A 10478-nucleotide genomic window follows, 5' to 3' on the forward strand; every position below is an offset into this window, starting at 1 on the left:
TCACTCTCCTTAGAATTAGGAGAGATTTCTTCAATAACCACCTCATCACTTTCTTTTTGCATAGGAGACCCAACATCTTTGGTATCAAGCTTGCTTTTCCTCTTTAGCATCAACAATCGATGAGGAAATGGCACACGATCTTTAACAATAGGCTCTTCACTAGCCTTCCCTTTGTCATTTCCCCCAAGCTTAGCCTTTTTAACAACCACCTCATCATCTAAAGTCATGGATGGCCCATCATAGCTTGAACCACTTCTCAAGGAAATAGAATTAGCGGTTTCATGTGGTTGCTCACCTTGGGGAGGTAGTTGACCGTTCTTCCTTTGAGAGCTAGAAGCGGCTAATTGAGCCACTTGTTGTTCCAACATCTTGACCGCGGCACTATGAGCTTGATCATTCTTTTGAATTTGAGCCAACAACTCCCTTTGCATTTGGATTATCATGCCCTCAAGCTTACCACCTCCTTGATTGTTTTGTTGGCTATTTTGTGGTGGATTTTGTTGGTAATTATTTTGTGGGGGCCTTTGTTGATTTTGATAACCCGGTGGAGGGGTATACTTTTGTTGTTGAGGAACATAGGCATTTTGTTGTTGTGGGGGTTGAGGGTTTAGCACATTATTGCTAGTGTAAGACAAGTTCGGATGGAATTTTGAATTCGGGTTGTAAGTGTTGGAGAATGCACCCGGTGGATATGAACTTTGTCTAAAAACTTGAAAAGCATTTACCTCTTCAATGGGGGCTCGGCATTGAGCGGCATAATGACCCGCACCTCCACATCCATCACAAACGATGATTTGGCTTGTTGAAGACACAACATTGAGTTGTTGGATGGAATCTTTAGCATCTCTCTCCGCCAATTGTTGTTGGAGCAAGGCAATTTGAGCTAGCAAGACGGAGTTGTTGGAGGATTCTTCTTTACCTTTAGATGGCACAACTCGGGAATTGACATATTGGGCATCATGAATTGCCATAGATTCTATCGTGGAATGAGCAAGATTGGTGTCAATTTGATCAAACCGCCCATTGTTGGCGGAATCGAGAATCCTTCGGGACTCGGCACAACATCCATTGTAGAATGTTATTGCCAGAAACCAATCATCTAGCCCATGGTGTGGGCATTGCCTTTGAAGCTCTTTGTACCTCTCCCAAGCTTCATATAAGCTCTCAAGAGCTTGTTGACGGAATCCGGTGATTTGGCTCCTCAAAGTTTGAGTTTTCTCTGGTGGAAAAAACTTTTGATAAAAAGCGAGAGCCAAGGTCTCCCAATTGGTGATTTTCAAGGTGGTGCGGTCAAGGCTATTGATCCAAAGCTTGGCCTTGTCCTTTAAAGAGAAAGGGAAAAGTATTTCCCTTATTTGCTCTTAGGTGACGCCTTGTTTGACGGATCATGGAGCAATAGTCACAAAAGTTTTGCACATGCAAATTGGGATCCTCCAAAGGACTTCCCCCAAATTGTCTTCTCTCCACAAGGCTGATAAAAGCCGGTTTGATCTCGAAGTCTGGTGCGGTGATTTGAGTGGTTGTGATTCCAGCCGGAAGCATGGCCGCGGTGGGCTTCGAGTGATCGGAAAGTCTCACCATCTTTTTGGTAGTAGATGGTGGTGGTGGTGGAGTTGATGAACAAGAAACTACCTCCCCTTCCAGAACCTCTAGATCGTCTAAATAAGACTTTCTAGCACTTTCAATTTGTATGGGAGAAGCGGCTTCTTTTACTTCCTTCCAAAAACGTCGTCTTCTCCTAAATGTTTTTTCGGGATCGGAATCCGGTGAAAGCAATTCTCCACTTCGAGAGGACCTGGGCATAAGACGACAATCTCTAGAAAAGTGATTAGTAACGGTCTCAAGGAACAAGTGTTCCTTAAGACAAAGAAAAACAAGATAAAAATCGACAATTCAATAGTCAATAGAACCGTTTCCCCGGCAACGGCGCCAAAATTTGATAGGCTTTATCGCGTACCTATGCAAAGATAATTTCCCTAGACACAATTAAATGTAGTAATAGGGGTCGAACACAGGGAAACGGGAATCACTTCATGAATTGCTGTGATTAGATTTTTATCGAGGTTGATTACGATTTTGGTTTTGTTTGTTTGTTTGATGATTAATGATAATGCAATGTAAATAAAATATGATTAAAGGTAGTCTAAAGGGGTCGGGTTACCCATGCAAAGGTAAACATAATAACATGATAAACTTGTTAGTAATAATCTTGTCAATTGCTTAGGCTTAAAGACACCCACCTTACGGCATTAGTGTCAACCATAGACCGGGTCCTAGAGAAACTCTCGTCCATGACTAGGTCGTCCTACCACACATGTTTAGCCTAATTCAATTCTGTGCCTCTCGACTTTGGAACGAATGAACAAACTTAATCAATGACTATGGCCGATAATCAAAGATTAAACATAACAAAACAAGCATGTGGTGGAAACAATTGATCAATATTATTACGAACTTTATTTAGTCATATTATATGTTTGATTTTGCATGGCTCCCCTAGCCTTTAGACTAGAGAATTTAGCTACTCATACTAAGATGTAAAATGCAAACTAATTTGTAAAGAATATTAAACATGGTTTTATGAATTATATTAGTTAAGTGATATAACGTATGTAAAGAACAAAGCTAAAGCAAATATGAAAAACTTGATTATAATGACTATGTGATAACTAAAGTAATGGTGTAAATTGTAAACTTGTAATGAGAAATACCTTAATAAGGAAGACTTGTATGGAAGAACAAGTAACTAATAACCAAAAGATTGAATGACAAATGCTTGAAAATCTCTTGAAATACAAACTATTGAAAGATTAACTAAGGAATGCTTAAACAACTTATAACTTAAATGAAAACTAAAGAGAGAAAACTTATAATGCTTGAGGCTTATTGTAGTAGAATTAGTCGTAAAATGAGATGCTTAGAACCTAGGAATACCTCTCCTATTTATAGGAGAGGAGGAAGAACAAAAACAACCGAGAATCAAGTGGCCCCGATCGGGGTTGGGCGGCCCCGATCGGGGTGGTGTGCCTCTTCGTCATTCCACTACGTCCGTGCTTGATTGCGTGAGGGATCTCTATGCTTCTTTCGGTAGTGCTCAATTCCTAGCATCCTAAGCTCTTCTTGGCATCCAAAGCTTTCATAGCATCCAATGCTTGACCTTAGTAAGGACATTGAAGTTGGGCTTGACTTTGATTGTTGGCAACATTTGTAATTCTTATTTCAATCCAACAAATCTTCATGCAAACATCAATCCAATGCTCCATGCTTAGTCCAATGTTTGGCCTTGTTTAGCTTAGTGAACTTTGGTGTACAAAATCATAGGAAAAAGCCTCTAAATGCTTAGATTCCTACAAAACCGTAACAAACACAACAATACACCTAGAACACAAAATTAGCTCAAAAGTATACTAATTAAAGTATGATAATCAATAGAAACCGAGCTAAAATGAGGGGTAAAAGTATATATAAAATGAACATATCAAGCATTCACTAATCGTTATCTCAGTTCATCTCGTTTCGTCAACATGTAAGTCTGAGGGTGTAATAATTCTCTTTATTTATTGTATTTTATTTATTGCATAACAATTGTAAGGTTTATGTCGAAAGTACCTCATTAAAACCGATTTCTAAAACCATCTTTAAAACCTTTTTTGCGGATTTCCAGTAGACAGACGTCGAGAAAAGACGCAGCAACCGCTGCGCCTCTTCGAAGGAGCGCAGCACCTGCTGCGCCTCTTCGTGAGGCTGCCGCAGTTCCTGCTTCTTTTCTTCTTCCTCGTCCTCTGTAATTCGTTTCTTTTTTGTTTGTTATTTGCTCGTCCGTTAATTCTTTGATATAATCGTCACTGATAATTCACATGTATATTGTATCATATAATTCATCATTCATTAGTATGTTTTAAATCATCATCCAATCCGACTTAAATCCTAAATAATCCATATTTACGGGTTTTCGTCATTAAATTCAAACCCGGATTTTAGAGATTCAATTTGTTCATATTGAGTTTCTGGAATTCGTCTTTGATATAGTTTTCATCTGTTCATTCACATGTTCGTCATTAATTTATCATTAATTCGTCATGTTTAGTTTGTTTCATTCACCGATGTCACTAATTAATCGTTCAATCTTGTAATTAATCCATCTTAATTCCGTCTCATTCACGTTTATCGCTTTTATGACCATCATTCACATGTAATTAATCTGTTAATCACTTTCATCCGAATGAATATCGTAATTAATCCTTAAATTTACCAATCGACATTAACGGTCTGCAGTTCCGGCTTCACAGCCAGAACTCACCCTTGGAACAGACGCAGCAACTGCTGCGCCTCTTCCAAAGGGCGCAGTGCCTGCTGCGCCTGTTCCAGGGTGAATTCTGTCCCTGAACTCCTTTTCTGCCTTGACCTAGTTTAATTAGTTCACGTATTAATCAACTAATATCTGTATTATCACCTTCTGATCTGTCGTGTTTTATTCTTTTATTCCTTTTTTTTTTCTCAATTTATCCGTTTTAAAGGTATTTTCGACATAAATCGCCTATCCAATGTAATTATTGTAATTTTTGTTATTGTAATTTATAATTATTGTATTTCTTTTTCTTGTATGTTTTCACATGTAATCAATATTAAATCCAACTTCGACCAAATTGTATGCCTAACTACTTGTCTCACCGACTTAGTTTAATTCTCACATGCTAGGATTAAAACTTGGATGTTGCATTGCATGCATTATAGCCGACGATATATCAAGTATGAATAACTTCCCTAATCATTAGTAGAGGCCGCTATCGAGGCGGGCGGGATTAGGTGTTCGATCAAAAGAGCTTCCTAATACGTACCCTCACCCCTTACTCCAGATCTCCGTGAGCACCCGTGTTCATTGGCATCCACGAGAGTCATTCTAGACATAGAATGCTAAGGGTAACGATTGCTTAGTGTTCATGTCTCTACTTTGTGTCTTGACATGACACGAGGTATTCGAACGGTTCCAATTTCCCATAAAAATTGGTGGCGACTCCATACAAAATGCAAACGCTTGTTTCGTTCTCCCCAAGCGCCCCCGTGGGCGGCCCGCTGTCCACAACGGGGTCCGGTACGACCTTCCCAACGGCTGAAATTGAAGTGTATAATACACGGTTTTTCGGGATTCCGGGGTCCCGGAACAAAATTCTCCGGAAATCACATAGAAAGTTCCCCGGGTCAGATAAAGCGGCCACGCAACGTTTGAGCACCAACGGAAGACATTTGGGGGTGCCGGTGTGCCACAAACCAGCATTCGCCGAAACTCGGATTATCGTGAAAAATGTGTTAAAGCTCGTTATTTGAGGCTGAAATCGAACAGGTTGATTTCTGAAATGAGCTCGGACGTGTGATTGAAAAACAGGGAGAAAAAGAAACAGGGTCCGGTACGACCTTCCGAACGGCTGAAATTGAAGTGTATAATACACGGTTTTTCGGGATTCCGGGGTCCCGGAACAAAATTCTCCGAAAATCACATAGAAAGTTCCTCGGGTCAGATAAAGCAGCCACGCAACGTTTGAGCACCAACGGATGACATTTGGGGGTGCCGGTGTGCCACAAACCAAAGATTCAAAACTCGGATTATCGTGAAAAATGTGTTAAAGCTCGTTATTTGAGGTGAAATCGAACAGGTTGATTCCTGAAATCGAACAGGTTGATTCCTGAAATGAGCTTGGGCGCGTGATTGAAAAACAGGAGAAAAAGAAACAGGGTCCGATTTACCTTCCGAACTACTGAAATTGAAGTGTATAATACACGGTTTTTCGGGATTCCGGAGTCCCTGAAAAAAATTCTCCGGTAATCACATAGAAAGTTCCTCGGGTCAGATAAAGAGGCCACGCAACGTTTGAGCACCAACAGAAGACATTTGGGGGTGCCGGTGTGCCACAAACCAGCATTCGCCGAAACTCGGATTATCGTGAAAAATGTGTTAAAGCTCGTTATTTGAGGCTGAAATCGAATAGGTTGATTCCTGAAATCGAACAGGTTGATTCCTGAAATGAGCTCGGACGCGTGATTGAAAAACAGGGAGAAAAAGAAACAGGTCCGTCGACCTTCCGAACGATTCAAATTGAAGTGTATAATACACGGTTTTTCGGGATTCCGGGGTCCCGGAACAAAATTCTCTGGAAATCACATAGAAAGTTCCTCGGGTCAGATAAAGCGGCCACGCAACGTTTGAGCACCAACGGAAGACATTTGGGGGTGCCGGTGTACCACAAACCAGCATTCGCCGAAACTCGGATTATCGTGAAAAATGTGTTAAAGCTCGTTATTTGAGGCTGAAATCGAACAGGTTGATTCCTGAAATGAGCTCGGACGCGTGATTGAATAACAGGGAGAAAAAGAAACAGGGTCCGATACGACTTTCCGAACGGCTGAAATTGAAGTGTATAATACACGGTTTTTTGGGATTCCGGGAAAAAAATTCTCCGGAAATCATAAAGAAAGTTACTCGGGTCAGATAAAGCAGCCACGCAACGTTTGAGCACCAACGGAAGACATTTGGGAGTGCCAGTGTGCCACAAACCAGCATTCGCCGAAACTTGGATTATCGTGAAAAATGTGTTAAATCTCGTTATTTGAGGCTAAAATCGAACAGGTTGATTCCTGAAATCGAACAGGTTGATTCCTGAAATGAGCTCGGACGCGTGATTGAAAAACAGGGAGAAAAATAAACAGGGTCCGATACGACATTTCGAACGGCTGAAATTGAAGTGTATATAATACACGGTTTTTCGGGATTCCAGGGTCCCGGAACAAAATTTTCCGGAAATCACATAGAAAGTTCCTCGGGTCAAATAAAGCGGCCACGCAATGTTTGAGCACCAACAGAAGACATTTGGGGGTGCCGGTGTGCCTCAAACCAGCATTCGCCGAAACTCGGATTATCGTGAAAAATGTGTTAAAGCTCGTTATTTGAGGCTGAAATCGAACAGGTTGATTCCTGAAATGAGCTCTGGCGCGTGATTGAATAACAGGAAGAAAAAGAAACAGGTCCTAGACCCTTCCGAACGGCCGAAATTGAAGTGTATAATACACGGTTTTGGATTAAATTCCGGAAAAAATTCTCCGGAAATCACAAAGAAAGTTACTCGGGTCGATAAAGCACCACGCAACGTTTGAGCACCAACGGAAGACATTTGGGGGTGCTTGGTGTGCCTCAAACCGATTCGCCGAAACTCGGATTATCGTGAAAAATGTGTTAAAGCTCGTTATTTGAGGTCGAAATCGAACAGGTTGATTCCTGAAACCGAACAGGTTGATTTCTGAAATGAGCTCGGACGCGTGATTGAAAAACGAGGAGAAAAAGAGATAGGTCCTGCATTTACCTTCCGAACGGCTCCAATTGAAGTGTATAATACACGATTTTTCGGGATTCCGGGTCCCGGAACAAAATTCTCCGGAAATCACATAGAAAGTTCCTCGGGTCAAGTAAAGCGGCCACGCAAAGTTTGAGCACCAACGGAAGACATTTGGGGGTGCTTGGTGTACCAAACCAAAGATTCGCCGAAACTCGGATTATCGTGAAAAATGTGTTAAAGCTCGTTATTTGAGGTTGAAATCGAACAGGTTGAATCCTGAAATGAGCTCGTACGCGTGATTGAAAAACAGGAGAAAAAGAAATAGGTCCTGCATTTACCTTCCGAACGGCTGAAATTGAAGTGTATAATACACGGTTTTTCGGGATTCTGGGGTCCCGGAACAAGATACTCCGGAAATCACATAGAAAGTTCCTAGGGTCAGATAAAGCGGCCACGCAAAGTTTGAGCACCAACGGAAGACATTTGGGGGTGCCGGTGTGCCACAAACCAGCATTCGCCGAAACTCGGATTATCGTTAAAAATGTGTTAAAACTCGTTATTTGAGGCTGAAATCGAACAGGTTGATTCCTGAAATGAGCTCAGACGCGTGATTGAAAAACAGGGAGAAAAAGAAACAGGGTTCGGTACGACCTTCCGAACGGCTCAAATTGAAGTGTATAATACACGGTTTTTCCGGATTCCGGTCCCTAACAAAATTCTCCGGAAATCACATAGAAAGTTCATCGGGTCAGATAAAGCGGCCACGCAATGTTTGAGCACCAACAGAAGACATTTGGGGTGCGGTGTACCACAAACCAAAGATTCGCCAAATTCGGATTATCGTGAAAAATGTGTTAAAGCTCGTTATTTGAGGCTGAAATCGAACAGGTTGATTCCTGAAATCGAACAGGTTGATTTCTGAAATGAGCTCGGACGCGTGATTGAAAAACAGGGAGAAAAATAAACAGGGTCCGATACGACCTTCCGAACGGCTGAAATTGAAGTGTATCATACACGGTTTTTCGAGATTCCGGGGTCCCGGAACAAAATTTTCCGGAAATCACATAGAAAGTTCATTAGGTCAGATAAAGCGGCCACGCAAAGTTTGAGCACCAACAGAAGACCTTTGGGGTGCCGGTGTGCGTCAAACCAGCATTCGACGAGACTCGGATTATCGTGAAAAATGTGTTAAAGCTCGTTATTTGAGGTTAAAATCGAACAGGTTGATTCCTCAAATGAGCTCGGACGCGTGATTGAAAAACAGGTGGAGAAAATGAAACAGGGTCCGGTACGACCTTCCGAACGGCTGAAATTGAAGTGTATAATACACGGTTTTTCGGGATTCCGGGGTCCCGGAACAAAATACTCCGGAAATCACATAGAAAGTACCTAGGGTCAGATAAAGCGGCCACGCAAGGTTTGAGAACCAACGGAAGACATTTTTGGGTGCCGGTGTGCCACAAACCAGCATTCGCCGAAACTCGGATTATCGTTAAAATTGTGTTAAAGCTCGTTATTTGAGGCTGATATCGAACAGGTTGATTCCTGAAATGAGCTCAGACGCGTGATTGAAAAACAGGGAGAAAAAGAAACAGGGTCCGGTACGACCTTCCGCACGGCTGAAATTGAAGTGCATAATACACGGTTTTTTGGGATTCCGGAACAAAATTCTCCGGAAATCACATAGAAAGTTCCTCAAGTCAGATAAATCGGCCATGCAACGTTTGAGCACCAACGGAAGACATTTAGGGGTGCCGGTGTGCCACAAACCAGCATTCGCCGAAACTCGGATTATCGTTAAAAATGTGTTCAAGCTCGTTATTTGAGGCTGAAATCGAACAGGTTGATTCCTGAAATTGAACAGGTTGATTCATGAAATGAGCTCAGACGCGTGATTGAAAAACAGGGAGAAAAAGAAACAGGGCCCGGTACGACCTTCCGAACGGCTGAAATTGAAGTGTATAATACACGGTTTTTTGGGATTCTGGGGTCCCGGAACAAAATTCTCCGAAAATCACATAGAAAGTTCATCGGGTCGGATAAAGCGGCCACGCAACGTTTGAGCACCAACGGAAGACATTTGGGGATGCCAGTGTGCCACAAACCAGCATTCGCCGAAACTCGGATTATCGTGAAAAATGTGTTAAAGCTCGTTATTTGAGGCTGAAATCGAACAGGTTGATTCCTGAAATGAGCTCGGACGCGTGATTGAAAAACAAGGAGAAAAAGAAACAGGGTCCGGTACGACCTTCCGAACGGCTGAAATTGAAGTGTATAATACACGGTTTTTTGGGATTCCGGGGACCCGGAACAAAATTCTCCGGAAATCACATATAAAGTTACTCGGGTAAGATAAAGCAGCCACGCAACGTTTGAGCACCAACGGAAGACATTTGGGGATGCCAGTGTGCCACAAACCAGCATTCGCCGAAACTCAGATTATCGTGAAAAATGTGTTAAAGCTCGTTATTTGAGGCTGAAATCGAACAGGTTGATTTCTGAAATCGAACAGGTTGATTCCTGAAATGAGCTCGGACGCGTGATTGAAAAACAGGGAGAAAAATAAACAGGATCGGATACGACCTTCCGAACGGCTGAAATTGAAGTGTATAATACACGGTTTTTCGGGATTCCGGGGTTCCGGAACAAAATTCTCCGGAAATCACATGGAAAGTTCGTCGGGTCAGATAAAGCGGCCATGCAATGTTTGAGCACCAACGGAAGACATTTGGGGGTGCCGGTGTGCCACAAACCAGCATTCGCCGAAACTCGGATTATCGTGAAAAATGTGTTAAAGCTCGTTATTTGAGGCTGAAATCGAACAGGTTGATTCCTGAAATCGAACAGGTTGATTCCTGAAATAGCTCGGACGCGTGATTGAAAAACAATGAGAAAAATAAACAGGATCGGATACGACCTTCCGAACGGCTGAAATTGAAGTGTATAATACACGGTTTTTGGGGATTCCGGGGTCCCGGAACAAAATTTTCCGGAAATCACATGGAAAGTTCTTCGGGTCAGATAAAGCGGCAACGCAAAGTTTGAGCTCCAACAGAAGACATTTGGGGGTGCCGGTGTGCCACAAACTAGCATTCGCCGAAACTCGGATTATCGTGAAAAATGTGTTAAAACTCGTTATTTGAGGCTGAAATC

At 42.2% G+C, this 10478-nt stretch overlaps 1 non-coding gene across 1 annotated transcript; it reads left to right on the plus strand.

The window, feature by feature from the left end:
- The first annotated feature begins 1101 nt into the window (after window positions 1-1101).
- LOC141610307 (small nucleolar RNA R71) lies at window positions 1102-1208 on the plus strand. The gene has a single exon (XR_012528209.1). It is a non-coding gene; the product is annotated as a small nucleolar RNA R71 (small nucleolar RNA).
- The last annotated feature ends 9270 nt before the right edge of the window (window positions 1209-10478 follow it).

This window comes from Silene latifolia, chromosome 10, assembly GCF_048544455.1.
Source record: "Silene latifolia isolate original U9 population chromosome 10, ASM4854445v1, whole genome shotgun sequence".
Lineage (NCBI taxonomy): Eukaryota > Viridiplantae > Streptophyta > Magnoliopsida > Caryophyllales > Caryophyllaceae > Silene > Silene latifolia.